Here is a 14,276-nt window from a genome sequence, read left to right on the forward strand (position 1 = left end):
ACATGTGGTATTGTCCATCTTGATAATATTGGTAAAAATATTTGGGCAACCCGTATTCGTAATCTTTTGTTTAGATATTGCTTTGGATTTGTTTGGTTATCCCAAACGGTTTGTGATGTTAAGGCATTTATCAAACATTTTCGTACCAGGGCTATCGATATCTTTAAACAAGACTGTCATTCATCTTTATGTGAAACTTCAAGATATGTCTGTTATCGTGAGTTTAAATATTTACTTGAACCTGAGTCGTATCTATAAAACTTGCGTATTCAAAGTCTTTGTAATCTTATCAAACGCCTGAGACTTGGCCTAAACGATTTATCTGTTAACCAAGGAAGATATTCATCTATTGTAAAGTCACAAATGTTCTGTCCATTTTGTAATACTGTAGAGAATGAGCTACACTTTTTATTTCTTTGTCCTGTATATAATGATTTGAGATAAATATATTTTCCACAATGGCTACATTCAAATATTAATCCTACAAAACTGTATTACAATGTAAGGTAGCTCTATATATTTATCATGCGCTTGTATTGAGAAGACATTCAATGTAACGGGTGTGTCGTATGTTGTACATGTTGTACATATTATGCAAAATTATTTATTTTGTATATGGCCTATGGCCTTCATGCAATAAACTGATAGAATTGCAGACAGTTCTTACACCCTATGCTTGTATATGCCCGTATGTCGTGTCTATGTTTCAGCGGCTGGCGATACATCAGTGGACAACTCTCAAACGCCAACCCTTGTTATAGTGGCGGGGACTGTAGCAGCACTCCTCATCCTCGTCCTCATCGTTGAGATCATTCATTTCATCATGAAGCTAAACACAAACCCAGGTAATATGCAGTTTTCTTAGTAAATGTACATTATTCAACCGACGCATTATTTAATCATAATGGAAACAAACACCAAGGAATCCTCTATACCAGACACATATTTCATAATGTACGCTGATAAAAGTCATGTTGGATTGACCTATTCCCTGTGTATCATACAGTTCCGTAATTTGTTTCAGATCAAAGACATTCGGAATCAAAAATGTACGTACAGTAGATACACTTCCCAACTTTGACAATGGAATCGTGTGTGTGTGAGTGAGTGCGAGTGTTTATATGTGTGTGCGACGCCGCTTTGAACAGCATGTCACTTTGATATTGGAGGATAGTGTGTGTGTGTCTGTGTGTGTGCGCGCGTGCAAGACTTAGTCTCTGTGTGTACAGTATGGCCACAGTACATAGTGTTTTTACCTGTTTGTGTGTGTGAGAGAGAGAGGGAGTGTCTGCTTTAAATACGCTGACAGAGAATTGTTTATCAGTTTATTGCTGATGTCATTAGTTTCAGGATATTCAAGAGAGAGTCCAGGTGAGAGGACAACATAACCATGCCTCACTACCAGTCCCAGGTATGAATACTGTTGATTTCGAAGTGTTAACAATGCAAAAAATCTCACATGCATAAGAATTTCAACGGAAGTTATCAAGACATATAATGAAAGCCATTAATAACGCAATTGGTATTTGTTGTCCTGAAACTTACAAGTTCTATTGAAGATATTTCCCTGCGATACAGAGGATGTAGGGATAAAAGGCTGTTATTCTGGCCCATTTCGAGTTCGAGTCCCGGAGCATTCCTCTCACATGAACTTTGATACTTAAAACTGAACCTTTGACATTTCTCGTAAACACAACCACATTCATGAAACACGTTGTGCATATGCATCACCTGCACCCAGGCCCTGTAAAAGCACAAGGAATTGTGGAACTCAATCACTTTGAGAAAATGCCACACTTGACACAAGACGAAAGGAATCAGGTTATCGGTATGGTCAGCCAAGGTGCTTCAGATGTGATGATTGCCAGGCACTTTAATGTGCATCCATCCACTGTAAGTCGACTCAGACAACGTTTTCGGGCTACCGGAAGTGTTGCTGATCGTCCGCGACCTGGTGCACCAACTGTGATAACAGCTCGACAAAACCGCAATATCCGAGTTTCACACTTGCGAAATCGGTTCCAAACAGCTGATGATAAGGCAAGGAGGACAATTGGGACAAGTCAACGTCATTTCAGCGCCCAAAAGGTGCAAGGACTCCTTGCTGCCTTCAACATCCGGTGTCGTCACCCGTACCGTGGTCCAACCTTATTGCATCTTGGGACAATCTTGGCAACAGGACATGGCCAGATGTCATTTTGTCAGATGAATCCAGGTTTAACTTATCCTTTGCAGATTGACGTCCACAGATTTATCGGCGTAAAGGAGAAAGACTTGCGCCAAACTGTGTCCTTGAACATGATCGTTTTGGAGGGGGTGGTGTCATGATCAGACCACAGACCATCAGAGGCTGCAGACCATCCAACAGCTGTTCCTGAGAAGTGTGTGTTTTTCAATGCCCCAAAGACTGCGAGCATGTCTTGCAGCGCACGGTGGACACACGATATTGACTGCAAGTGACCCCTCCTTTGTGTGATGTCGTTGTTGCGTCACTGATGTTGTTGTTGACTGGACATTTTCAGATGAAATTATTCACAGATGTTCACTTAAAACATATCTGCCAGTTAGGTTTATATATGTTGAAATTAGTGTGAGTAAAGAAAGTATGAATGTTAATTTGCATTGTCAATGGCTTTCAGTATATATGCATTCTATAGATACTGATTCTGCTATGCAAGAATGGTGTAGAAATATTTTAATGATGAATGAAGCGTAATATGTTGTATACCTGGGTATTGAGCAGAAAAGTCGGCCATTTTGCTTTTATGATGTCATCACAGAGATGTGTGAACTTGTTGTGACCTAATCGATTTTGACAGTGAGTTTTGAACCCTTAAGCCCCAGCCCCCTTTTGGATGAGTCCCCTTCCGGCCCAGGTGTGTGACCTTTAGGTTGACCTTAGTGGTCTGTTATAGTCATATCCTCTATTGTGTTTTATGACGTTATCACACTGTTGTGTCATCAAATGTATACCCGAGTTCATTCTAGGTGTGGCAAAATGTGGGCCCATGACTCCATCCCCCGGACTCAATTTTAGTGGGCATTCAGAAGTTGGGTCCATGTTTTCAATTCTGGATTATTATTTAATTATTTTATGAATAAGAGTGGTATGAGTTTGATTTTCTGACTCGAGTGTTGAGTTCACACAGCAAACATCATATTATAAATTTGATGCATAGATACGTTGTAATTATTTATATCTTTTATTGAATTTTCAACTTAGAATTAATATTACAATATGAATATTAGGTGGATTTAGACCGTCATTTAGGGAGAAGTGTGTGACCGGAATTAAATACAGGAAATAGACCCTCAAAAGCAGTTGAGGGAAAGACTTCTGCCCGCATCCCCCTTTAAATTTCATTCTGGTCAAATCATATCACCTGAATATATATTCTTCATCTGATAAGGATGAGTTTTAACATGTTTCTTTAATTGTATCTGAACATACTGAAAGACATATTCTACTTCTTAAAATGCCACTCTATTCTTTTTCCTCATCCTTAAATTTAGGTGTGATACGGGCAGAAGTCTTACCCAGTTGAGGACTGGTGAGTGAGTGAGTGAGTTTAGCTTTACGCCACTCTCAGAAATATTCCAGCTATATGGAGGCGGTCTGTAAATAATCGAGTCTGGACCAGACAATCGAGTGATCAACAGAATGAGCATCGATCTGCGCAATTTGGAATCGATGGCATGTGTCAACCAAATCAGTGAGCCTGACCACCCGATCCCGTTAGTCGCCACTTACGACAAGCATGGGTTACTGAAGATCAATATTCTAACCCGGACCTTCACAGGTCTTGAGGACTGGTGGTCACTAAACTGAATAACTTGTTACAACGTCACGTATGGTGAATTAAGTATCAAGTGGTTGAACAAGTAGCTGGACAATGACAAATGTCACAATAACGTGATCAACATTTGTTTGATCTGTAATGAAGCACAAATCTACTTTTATGTCACACTGGTTTAAACAGCATGTGACTGGTAATAGTACTTTATGGGGTTGTTCTGAATGAAAAGGTGCAGACCTCTGGTGTTAAGAACTGTATTGTAGGTTAAATGTATTCAGTGAAATAGGGTAAAGGCTGAAATTGATATTATTTATCACTTGTAGAATACAGAATTTTACAATGAACAGCTGTCTAATGCCAATGAGCAAGTAGATATACATCAAGAAACAAGAAAGATATACAGATTTCAATCATATTCATTAGCTCCGTTTTCATCAGTAGACAATAGTATAGGAGCACTCCCAAAGTCTACTTAACATCTTTTGTGAATTACATTGTCTCATTGCCCCTCCTCATCCTCCTGTCGGGGCGGTGGGGTAGCCTAATGGTTAAGGCGTTCGCTCGTCACGCCGAAGACCCGGGTTCGATTCCCCACATGGGTACAATTATGTGAAGCCCATTTCTGGTGTCCCCCGCCGTGATATTGCTGGAATATTGCTAAAAGCGGCGTAAAACCCAACTCACTCACTCACTCACACTCATCCTCCTGTCCAGATGCGTCACTCTCAGATATGTTGTCTTCATTGTCATCTTCAATCAAGCCTTCCACCCAAAATTTATATTTGTACAGTTTTGAAAACACTTCATGATACATATTATTCAAGTCAGTATTTCTTGTGTTTTTTGGACCCCACTGCATATGATACAGGTAAGTAATAAATCGTGCATACATCTCTTTAAAAGTGATTCATATTAATTTAATCAGTTTGGCTTTTATCATGTCTTCGTTTTAAACCTCTTTTCATGTACAGCTGTCATACTTGCTCAGCTATCTTATTTTTCCTCTTTTTCATGTTGTCTGTGACATTGCTTAACGATTCATCATCATCATCATCATCATCATTATCATTTTCCATTTCAGGTCATTGTTTATCGTGTAAATGTCTTTGTAAGTTGTGGTTATTGCTAAACACTTGACCACAATAGTCACAGTTCACCTGCGGACGTGGTCCCTTCACAGCAGAGAAGTTGTCGTCTTTCTCCCACTTCCTTTTGAAACCCACTTGGGGTATTCCAAGTGGACCCACTGAGGACGTTTTGGGACACCAGTTTTTTCTGTGTTTTTCCAAATCATGCACGTCTTGAAACATGAGTCCACAGTCATCACAAGATGGCATTGTTTGGAGGTTTTCTTCACACGTCTGCTCACTCTGAAAGTCTAACTCGGACTGAATTGTCCTACCTTGGAGGTCTCCTTTTCAACTGAATGCATTGGGACAAAGTCGCAAATGGGGAGGTGTCTGGGGTTTTAGATCAACCAACAAGTACCCATAAGGTTTTGTGGGTAGCCCTTTGAAATGGCTCCATGAAATAATTATAATTTTCCGGATACATTTGCCTCGCCAAAGTCATCATGGGTTGTTTATCGATAGGGTTGTTGAACAGATAATGACAGTTCCTTTGTTGTGTAGGATCCTTACTGTAATACAAATTCTGGTTCAAGGCTATCACTGAGACATTATGATGATGACTTCCTTCAATAAAAAAGATCTGTAATTCGTGGATCTTTGCTGGCAGTAGACATTAAGTCATCAAGCAAAACGATGTTCACAACACTGGGGTCCAGAAACGCATCCTTTTCGAGGTGAGAAGCAATTCAACGTAAGGATAAACACATGTCTGAACGGCATTATACAGTGGTTGCCATCATTTGTAGAGCCATATAATACGTTCAGGATAAGGTTTAATGTTCATCCTTTCTAGAAGCTGCTTCACTAAGTACGTTTTCCCACAGGAGGTTTGCCCTGACACGTTCATGGTGAATGGATATAGTAGCCTAAATTGTTCCAATGACTTGGTAGTACCTTCTGATGAATGTGGTTGCACTGGTTGCATCATAGGTGATGGTACTTGTAGTGGTGGTGGTGGCTGTGTTGCTCGTCTGTGTTGAATCCTGAGATGTCTAAGCATAACATCCCTTCTTGAAAACAAAACGTGAGACTGCACACGGGACACGTTGTTGACTGCATCGAGTCTAAATGACGACTAACCTGTCTACTGGCTGCTTTTGTCTAAAACGTTGTCTTCCATTTCTTCATGGGACTCTGGGAGGAGGAAATCATTTTATCAGCTTTAGATCCCCCTTTCTTCTGCAACTGAATAAGAGCCTTGGCCTGTTTGACCACTTGTTGAATAGGGGTAATACAATAGATCTTAGGCTGTTCTGTGGTTTCTGGTTCTTTCCATTTGTCTTTCTTCCACTCTGGTTTTCTCCTCCACATATTATAGAATGATGTCCATTTATCAGCATCGGTACATAAAGTTTGTATTGCGGATTATTCATGATGAAAACCAAAACAGGAGCAGCTTGAGTTGAAGTGTCACTGTCACTGGTCCACGGATAAATGAAGCTGGATTGCCCTCGTGGACTTTTATATAGATATCAAGAGTCTGTAAATCTCTGAGGTTCATAGGGACATACTGACACTGAAAAAATGAAAAAGAACATTCTTTTCGGTTTCCAATGAGACATAAATGTCTCAATAATGGCTGTTTAGTTTCTCCAACATACGATGAATCGCACAATGAGGAATAGGTATAAATGTCACAACATTCCGAGTTTTTGTCTATGTCCCAGGACAATATAGATATTTCTGTTAGTCCTATCCTGCACCTTTGGTCATGATGTAATGGTTCATTCAAACCCACTCTGACGTTAAAAGTTTTTTGTTGGGATATCTGTACTTCTGATCATAATGTATCTATCCATGTTTAGATTTAATCTTACAGTTAGGTAACAAGTATCCGGAGACCGGAAGGTCGCGGGTTCAATCCCCGACCGCGTCATACCAAAAGACTTGTTGTGCGCTCAGCATTAATGGGTACAACAAGGACTGGTCGGCTTGGAGTCAGTATAATGTGTCTGAGTGGGGTATTCCTGCTTCACTGCGGCATGGTATCTCAGTGGGCTAGCACTATAAAACCAGCTTAAGTCTGGGCTAGTACAAGCAGCCGCACATACACATACACACGCATGCACGTCGTCATATGAGCGAAATATTCTCAAGCACGACGTAAAACCCAATTTCACCTCACCTCACCACTGCTTGTAGCTCTGATGAATAAAAGGCACCTTCGATAGGATTGCCACCCCAATCTTTAAGCTTGTAGACGTCGTTGCCTTGAGACCAATATCTTCTTATTACTGTAAAGATTTCACCAAACCATTTCTCTTGATACTCTCTATCAAATTTTCCTTTTAAATAACTTATTCGAACTTTATCTCCCACTTTAAAGATGAACTTCTTTTTACAATGTTTAACATTTGGGAGTTTAATCAAATACCGTGAGAGTCTCACTTCATCTTCATTTTTATGATTTACACTAGCAGGAGACTGTCCTAACATTCTATGTTTAGTATGGTTCATATATATCTATAGAGTTTTATTTTAATGGTTTTAATGACTCTCAGCATAGAGGGCCTTGGTTTCATTCAGTGTAAACAGTTGAGTTACCTAGTGCTTTTTCAAAAAGTCTTTCAACCTATCGATTCTTAAATTCTGAGCCCATCTCAGATTGAAAAATACCAGGTCAACAATCTTGTGTATTCCATAACTCATTCAGTGCTTTCACCACTTCTTGACACTTTGTTAACATCAGCAGATACACCCATAGAAATCGTGAAAATAAATCAGTGATGACTAATATATACTTCACACCATTGTTTTACTTTGCCAGTGAAACCATATCCATGAGATCAAGACCTTCGACCACATACTCATTTCTTGGAAACGTTCTCCTAAATTGATTAGTCATGGTATAGGTGTCTTGACCTTTCAACCATTTCCTAATTCTATGTAAGCCAATTTTAAACTCACCCTCAGCTTTCACAGCTTCGTACAGTTTCTTGGGTCCAGCATAACCACCAGGATGTTCTGGATCATAATATATCCTATTCAAGTACTCTTCCATAGGTGCCATCTCAACACACAACTGAACATGATTCACATGCATCATGCTACTTAGACTCGATTATTTACAGACTGCTGCCATATAGCTGGAATATTGCTGCGAGTGGCGTAAAACTAAACTCACTCACCAGTCCTCAACTGCTTTTGAGGGTCTATTTCCTGTATTTAATTCCGTCACACAATTCTCCCTAAATGACGGTCTAAATCCACCTAATATTCATATTGTAATATTAATTCTAAGTTGAAAATTCAATAAAAGGAACCAACTTCTGAATGGCCCACTAAAATTGAGCCTGGTGATGGAGTCATGGGCCCACCTAGAATGAACTTATATACATTTGATCACACAACCGTGTGATAATGTCATAAAACAAAATAGAGGATATTACTATCACAGACCACTAAGGTCAACCTAAAGGTCACACACCTGGGCCAGAAGGTGACTCATCCAAAAGGGGGATGGGGTTTATAGGTTCAAAACTCACTATCAACATAGATTAGGTCACAAAAAGTTCACACATCGTTGTGATGGCGTCATAAAAACAAAATGGCCGACTTTTCTGCTCAGTACCTCAATACAACAGTAATACATATATATACATTGCTGTTCCAGAGTCTCGTCATGTCTATACCACCGTGGGAGTGGACTTGCCTAAATCTGATGTGCAAACTGAAGATCTCTAATACGTCGTCGGGAACATTATGGAACTGTGCCCATGGTACATGCACACAAGTACCGACCAAGCAGGAACTTCCGTCTCTTACTGTGTTCGGCGTCTGAAGACAGTTTGTCACCAAGACCGATTTGGACCGAATGTTTTTGGAAAATTCATTTTGGACCTACAAAGAAAGATGTGTAGTGTGGAATAGTAGGGAAGAGATTTATGAAGATAATTGTAACTGATGTTTGTTATTGACTGCTTCACATTGTGATCATCATGTCGCCTTCTACACACACATCACTGTCTGGCTGCTTTTCAGGCCCAATTCTTTCCTTTCGATCTCAAGGTGTGAGCACAAGCTTGAATGTTACATCTATTTCTGTGTTTAAAGACAAAATATTATGATGTCAACTTCTTCTTTATTGCATGCACAACGTTTCTGGGCTTTTCCTTGCCCTTTCATCAGTTGAATATGTATACAATAAAGAAGTTGACATCCATAATATTTTGTCTTATACTTGAATACCAACTTCTATATGCATCTCAAGAACATTATTTCTGTCTTGTAGTCATGTTATGACTCTTTAAATCTCATTGATTTAAAAGCCTCCGGTGTTAACTTCAAATAATATACCTTGCCATAGGTTTTGGAATACTAGTTGAGTAGTATATAGAATGGTGGTACGATATCAGGTCCCAATCACGATATTTTTTGCGAACCGCCACCCTGACAGTATGCCTCGCCATACAGGTTGTTTGCGTCGAGGTAGAGAATCGGTTTGGTCGGTTTGCTCGAGTCGTAGCCGTCCACGTGCTTCTTGTTGGATTTGGCGTAGCGCCAAGCAGACATCAAAATCCCACCTCTCAAACCTTTCTTGATAAACAGGTGCATGTCGTAGTCGAAGGTTTCAAATCCACACTGGTCTTTTTCAACAAGGCATCCCAGGAGAGAACCGGGACTGGTGTAATACCAGGTGGGATCCAAGTCGTATTGTTTCAATCAGGTTTTCTGAATATTTTCAGTCAAGTGACTGTAAAAGCAGTCCATAGGAGGTAATCGCGTTTGGTCGAATCTAGACCAGTCGTTCATGAACTGGTACGGATAAACGCCTTTTCTCAGCAACAGTGGCCGAGTCGCCACGTCAGTGTATCGATTGCTTATGTAGAAGGTATCGGGTCGTTCGCTTTCACTAGGTTCTCCAGGATGCAGTTTATGTTGCCTTCAATTTTCGAGATGACTTGCGTGATGAGGTGCAAATCGTATCTGCGAAGGTTGTGCAACACCACGTGAATGGGTATGATTTTGGGATTGAGTTGCACGTGTTGTGCTCACCGCAGTTGACGTGACAGTGATCTCTCACCGAATCGCCTTTGAGCAGGTGTTTGCATACGTGGCAATGAGTGGCATTCTTATGAACTCGCAAGTCGTCCAATGTCATGCACATGGGGATGATTCTGTATAAATTTTTCCTGATGATCTCTTCTTCGCGTTGCAGGAAGTAAGAAACTTTTCGGCCGCGTCCGGACCTTAGTAGATCACGAGAGGATTCGTTTTCCCATCGTATAGGACCTACACGTTGATGGCAAAATCGTTTTGTTTTTCGACTTTTGAAATATACAAGATGGGGGTGGGTTCGACTATGCCGTCCCAGTTCAGTCCATCGTCTGCTGGATAGCTGGAAGTTCTATTTGAATTAATTGTGAACGGAAACAAAGCAGATCTGATTGATACCCTCAAACAATCTTTGCCTATGTTTTTGATGTTGACAATGGCCTGGGTTTTTTTTAAAGTACTGGGGCAAGTCCCAATGATAATGTCATAATTGTGATGGGAGTCAAACTCCATTGGACTAAAAAACATCAACATCACGTTTGTGCAATTTACATACAGAGGAGCACGACAGCTTACACGAGTCTCGAGGGGTCAATGTTACCTTGGAAAATAAAATTTCACTCAACAAAATTTTCTTACCGATAAATTCACATCACGTTGGCTTGAAGTTCATGCACGAAACACTTTTGGAAAACCAATTGAAATCTATTTCATAAAATTATCATAATTATCATATAATATCATGGACATTGCAAAATGCGCTATGATCTCAGGGACACAAGAGAATTCGATCAACCCAGCAAGGAAAATACCTTATACGCTTTTCACTTACCAAACAATGTGTACATGTGGCGAGAAGTGACACTGGGATATTTCAAAGAGACCCAGGGACTCACCCAATATAGCATTAAAAAATGATTATGTCTCCGAAGTAACGTATAAGAGAGCAACAGAATTATTCTCACGTCCTTTACTCCGAAATTTGATAATACGATACAAGTTTTGTGAATACCAGGTCATACCGGCAATGTGTTAGCCCCCACCGACCTTGCTGCAATTTTGACATCCGACATACCTGATTACCAATTGTATGTTTTCCTACCCATAAACTTAAAAACCACACTCATGATAGAAGTTTATCTTGTAGATCCCCCGAGGAAGATCTGGTACTTTTGAACAGGTTAACAATATGCTGGGGTAATGAACATTAACATCAAAATTGGCGTATTTAAAAAACGACAAGGATCAATACCCTTAGGTTTATCTTAATATAAACGAATGGCATCCCTTTAATCCTTGGTGTTAATTTATACGAAAATCTAAACTTTATGAGCCTTAGGTACATCAATCAAAGATTAACTGAAAACCAATTAAATATTATTTTCTAACTTATTTTATATAAGGATAGGATTGTATTCGGCCATGGACGAAGTAGTCAAAACACTGGAAACCGTGGATGGCTTTCGTTTGCAACAAATAAGTGACATCAAACTCTATAGTTTGGCATGAAATGCATGTGGACCCGTTTTTGTAAATATCTCTTCATCCAATGATCCAATCGATCTCAAACTGTGCAAGTGGATGTTTTGTCAGACAACCTAATCACATTGTAAATCACCGATTTTATGCATTTGTATTAAAGAATCTGTCTATGTAACTGTCAACAAAATAAACAGCAGAACGCAGACGGCTTGCAGAGGGAGGGAGCCAATGACCTGTAACAGCGGCAGTGTTGGGTCATAAAGGTAAATGCACGTGCAGTTCATGATAGTTACCTGTGCACTGCACAGTGATAGACCGTTTGGATCATTCACATTGACTACTTCTAGCTGTCATCATGAAAGCTTATTCAGATGATGCTGAACGTTTAATTAGAAATGTGTTTAATTTTTTTTAAAAGAGAGCAAACGTAGCAAACCGATTTATAAGGTGTCGGATTACATGAAACGTACAACTTTTGCTCCTGGCATGAAAAAGAAAATCATGCTAAAAAGTGTGAAAAATAAACCAACAACCAAGAAACAAAACCTTGTACAAAAAGGTAGGCATCCAAAGTTAGATTCTTTTGACATCCGGGTCATCAGAGATGTCATTCGCCGGCTATTTGCTAGAATTGAACACCTGTCCACAAGAAAATTAAAACACATCCTTGCAGAGGATCACGACATTAATGTTTCTAGGTTTATACTAAGCAAACTACTGCTCAAATATGGATACAAGTACAAGAAGGTAGCAAACCAGAAACTTGTAATGTGTGAGAGATCTGATATTGTGAAAATAAGGTGTAACTATCTGAGAGAAATTAAGCGGGCAAGAGAGGATGGGTTCGAACCTATATATCTGGATGAGACCTGGGTCAATGCAAACCATACTGCTGCCAGACAGTGGTTACCCACTGATCCCAGTGATGGTAGGAAAATACCAACTGGCAAAGGTGAACGTTTAATCATTCTTCACTGGTTCCCACCGTGGATTCCTACCTGGGTGTGATCTTTGATGGTAGGGACTATCAACCAGAAATAACTCAATGGTTTTCACACAGTATGTTGAAACAATTGTTGCCAGCTCTGCCTTTACAAAAGTCTTGTTGTCATGGACAATGCTCCCTATCACAGTGTTCGAGATCCAAACAATAGTTGCCCAACTTCCAATACAAAGAAGTCAGATATGCAGCAATGGCTAACAAATAACAATATACAATTTTCAATTAAGGCCACTAAACCACAGTTGTACTCTTTGCCATAAATTGACAACATCTTGAGGTCTTGAGATTACCACCGCGTACCACTGTGATCTCAACCCAATCGACTTATCTGGGGAGACCTTAAAAGTACAGTGGCCCGGAAAAATCAATCATTCAAGTTGAATGATGTCAAGCACATTGTCAACACTGCTATATGTGACATTGACACTGCACGCTGGCATGCATGTGTTGAACATGTCAAGAAGGTGGAGAAAGAGTACTGGCTCAAAGATGGCTTGAAGGAGCAAACAGTTAATCCAGTTGTCATTCGTCTGGACACTGATGACTCCTCTGTGGAAGAATAGAGTGAACTTGATGAAGTTTAATTTACAGATAATAATAGTATCCAGCCAGATATGCTCAAAGAAATATAACTTCTTTTAACAATGACAGCACTGACTAATTCCAACGACTTATAGTGTAACATGAAACACTCATTTCACATAAAATTATCATGAAAATATAAATATTAACTATCTATATGCTTAAAGCTATTAAAAATGCATTGCTTAATTTGGAATGTGAACAACATCAAAACATAACACTTTTGTCTTCATTCTATCTTTTCTTCAATGAGTGTGCATGATTGTGTGTGCTTGTGTCCGAGGGAACGGGGCTTTAACTGTTGTTGAGTTCTAACCATAGGTGGTCCGATTAATGATTTAGTGTAAATATACTTTCTGTGTTCTTTAAATGCATTTCCACTTAGGTACTGCATAAACAAAATATGACATTAACATAACAAATTTAAAGATTTTAACCTACAGAATAATTCTCACTAATGGGTTTTGTGGTTAATGTTGAACAACTCAGAGAAACAAACTCTGTATGATGGTTAACAGTTGGCACCCACCTTACCCTATTCACGACCTGTGACACCTCTTCACGCCTGTCACGTGCATAGCTGACCTACATTGACGAACGTTGACCTTTATGACCCAACACTGCCGCTGTTACAGGTCATTGGCTCCCTCCCTCTGCAAGCCGTCTGCGTTCTGCTGTTTATTTTGTTGACAGTTACATAGACAGATTCTTTAATACAAATGCATAAAATCGGTGATTTACAATGTGATTAGGTTGTCTGACAAAACATCCACTTGCACAGTTTGAGATCGATTGGATCATTGGATGAAGAGATATTTATAAAAACCGGGTCCACGTGCATTTCATGTCAAACTATAACTGGAAATTGAATGTGGTGTGAGACTAGAATTGCGCAAAAAATACCATAGAGGCGTGAATGTCGTCAACAGGATAGACTCGTGACAACCAGCACAAACCTCGGGGCACCTGGGGTCGGTAGCAGCCGGTGTATCGGGGCTGGTGGGAATAGCTCTTAAATTCATTTCACGTTGGCTGCAACGTCAAGTGCTGAAGCATGCTTTAAAGGGTTTTGGGTTTTAGCCGAAGCCAAGTTGATGATCACATATCAACAGTGCTCACTGACTGCAAGATCACCGGAGGAAGAGTTACGTTTGGTGTTAGCAAAACTTGCCAAATACCACAGAATGAAACAAGTGATTCGAACCAAGGCCCGCAAGACGAGGGACATTGGCGAACAGGAGAAAAAAACGCTTATAGAACAGGGCAGACAACAAGCCAGGCAAGCGT

The 14,276-nt window shown here is 39.9% G+C and overlaps 1 long non-coding RNA gene across 1 annotated transcript; it reads left to right on the forward strand.

Moving 5' to 3' along the window:
• The first annotated feature begins 716 nt into the window (after positions 1-716).
• LOC124274404 lies at positions 717-9,032 on the forward strand. The gene is made up of 4 exons (XR_006897930.1): positions 717-845; positions 1,025-1,049; positions 1,345-1,411; positions 8,541-9,032. It is a non-coding gene; the product is annotated as an uncharacterized LOC124274404 (long non-coding RNA).
• Positions 9,033-14,276: the final 5,244 nt, after the last annotated feature.

The sequence above is a fragment of the Haliotis rubra genome, unplaced genomic scaffold (genome assembly GCF_003918875.1).
Source record: "Haliotis rubra isolate DU_JTF1 unplaced genomic scaffold, ASM391887v1 Scf190, whole genome shotgun sequence".
NCBI classification, from domain to species: domain Eukaryota; kingdom Metazoa; phylum Mollusca; class Gastropoda; order Lepetellida; family Haliotidae; genus Haliotis; species Haliotis rubra.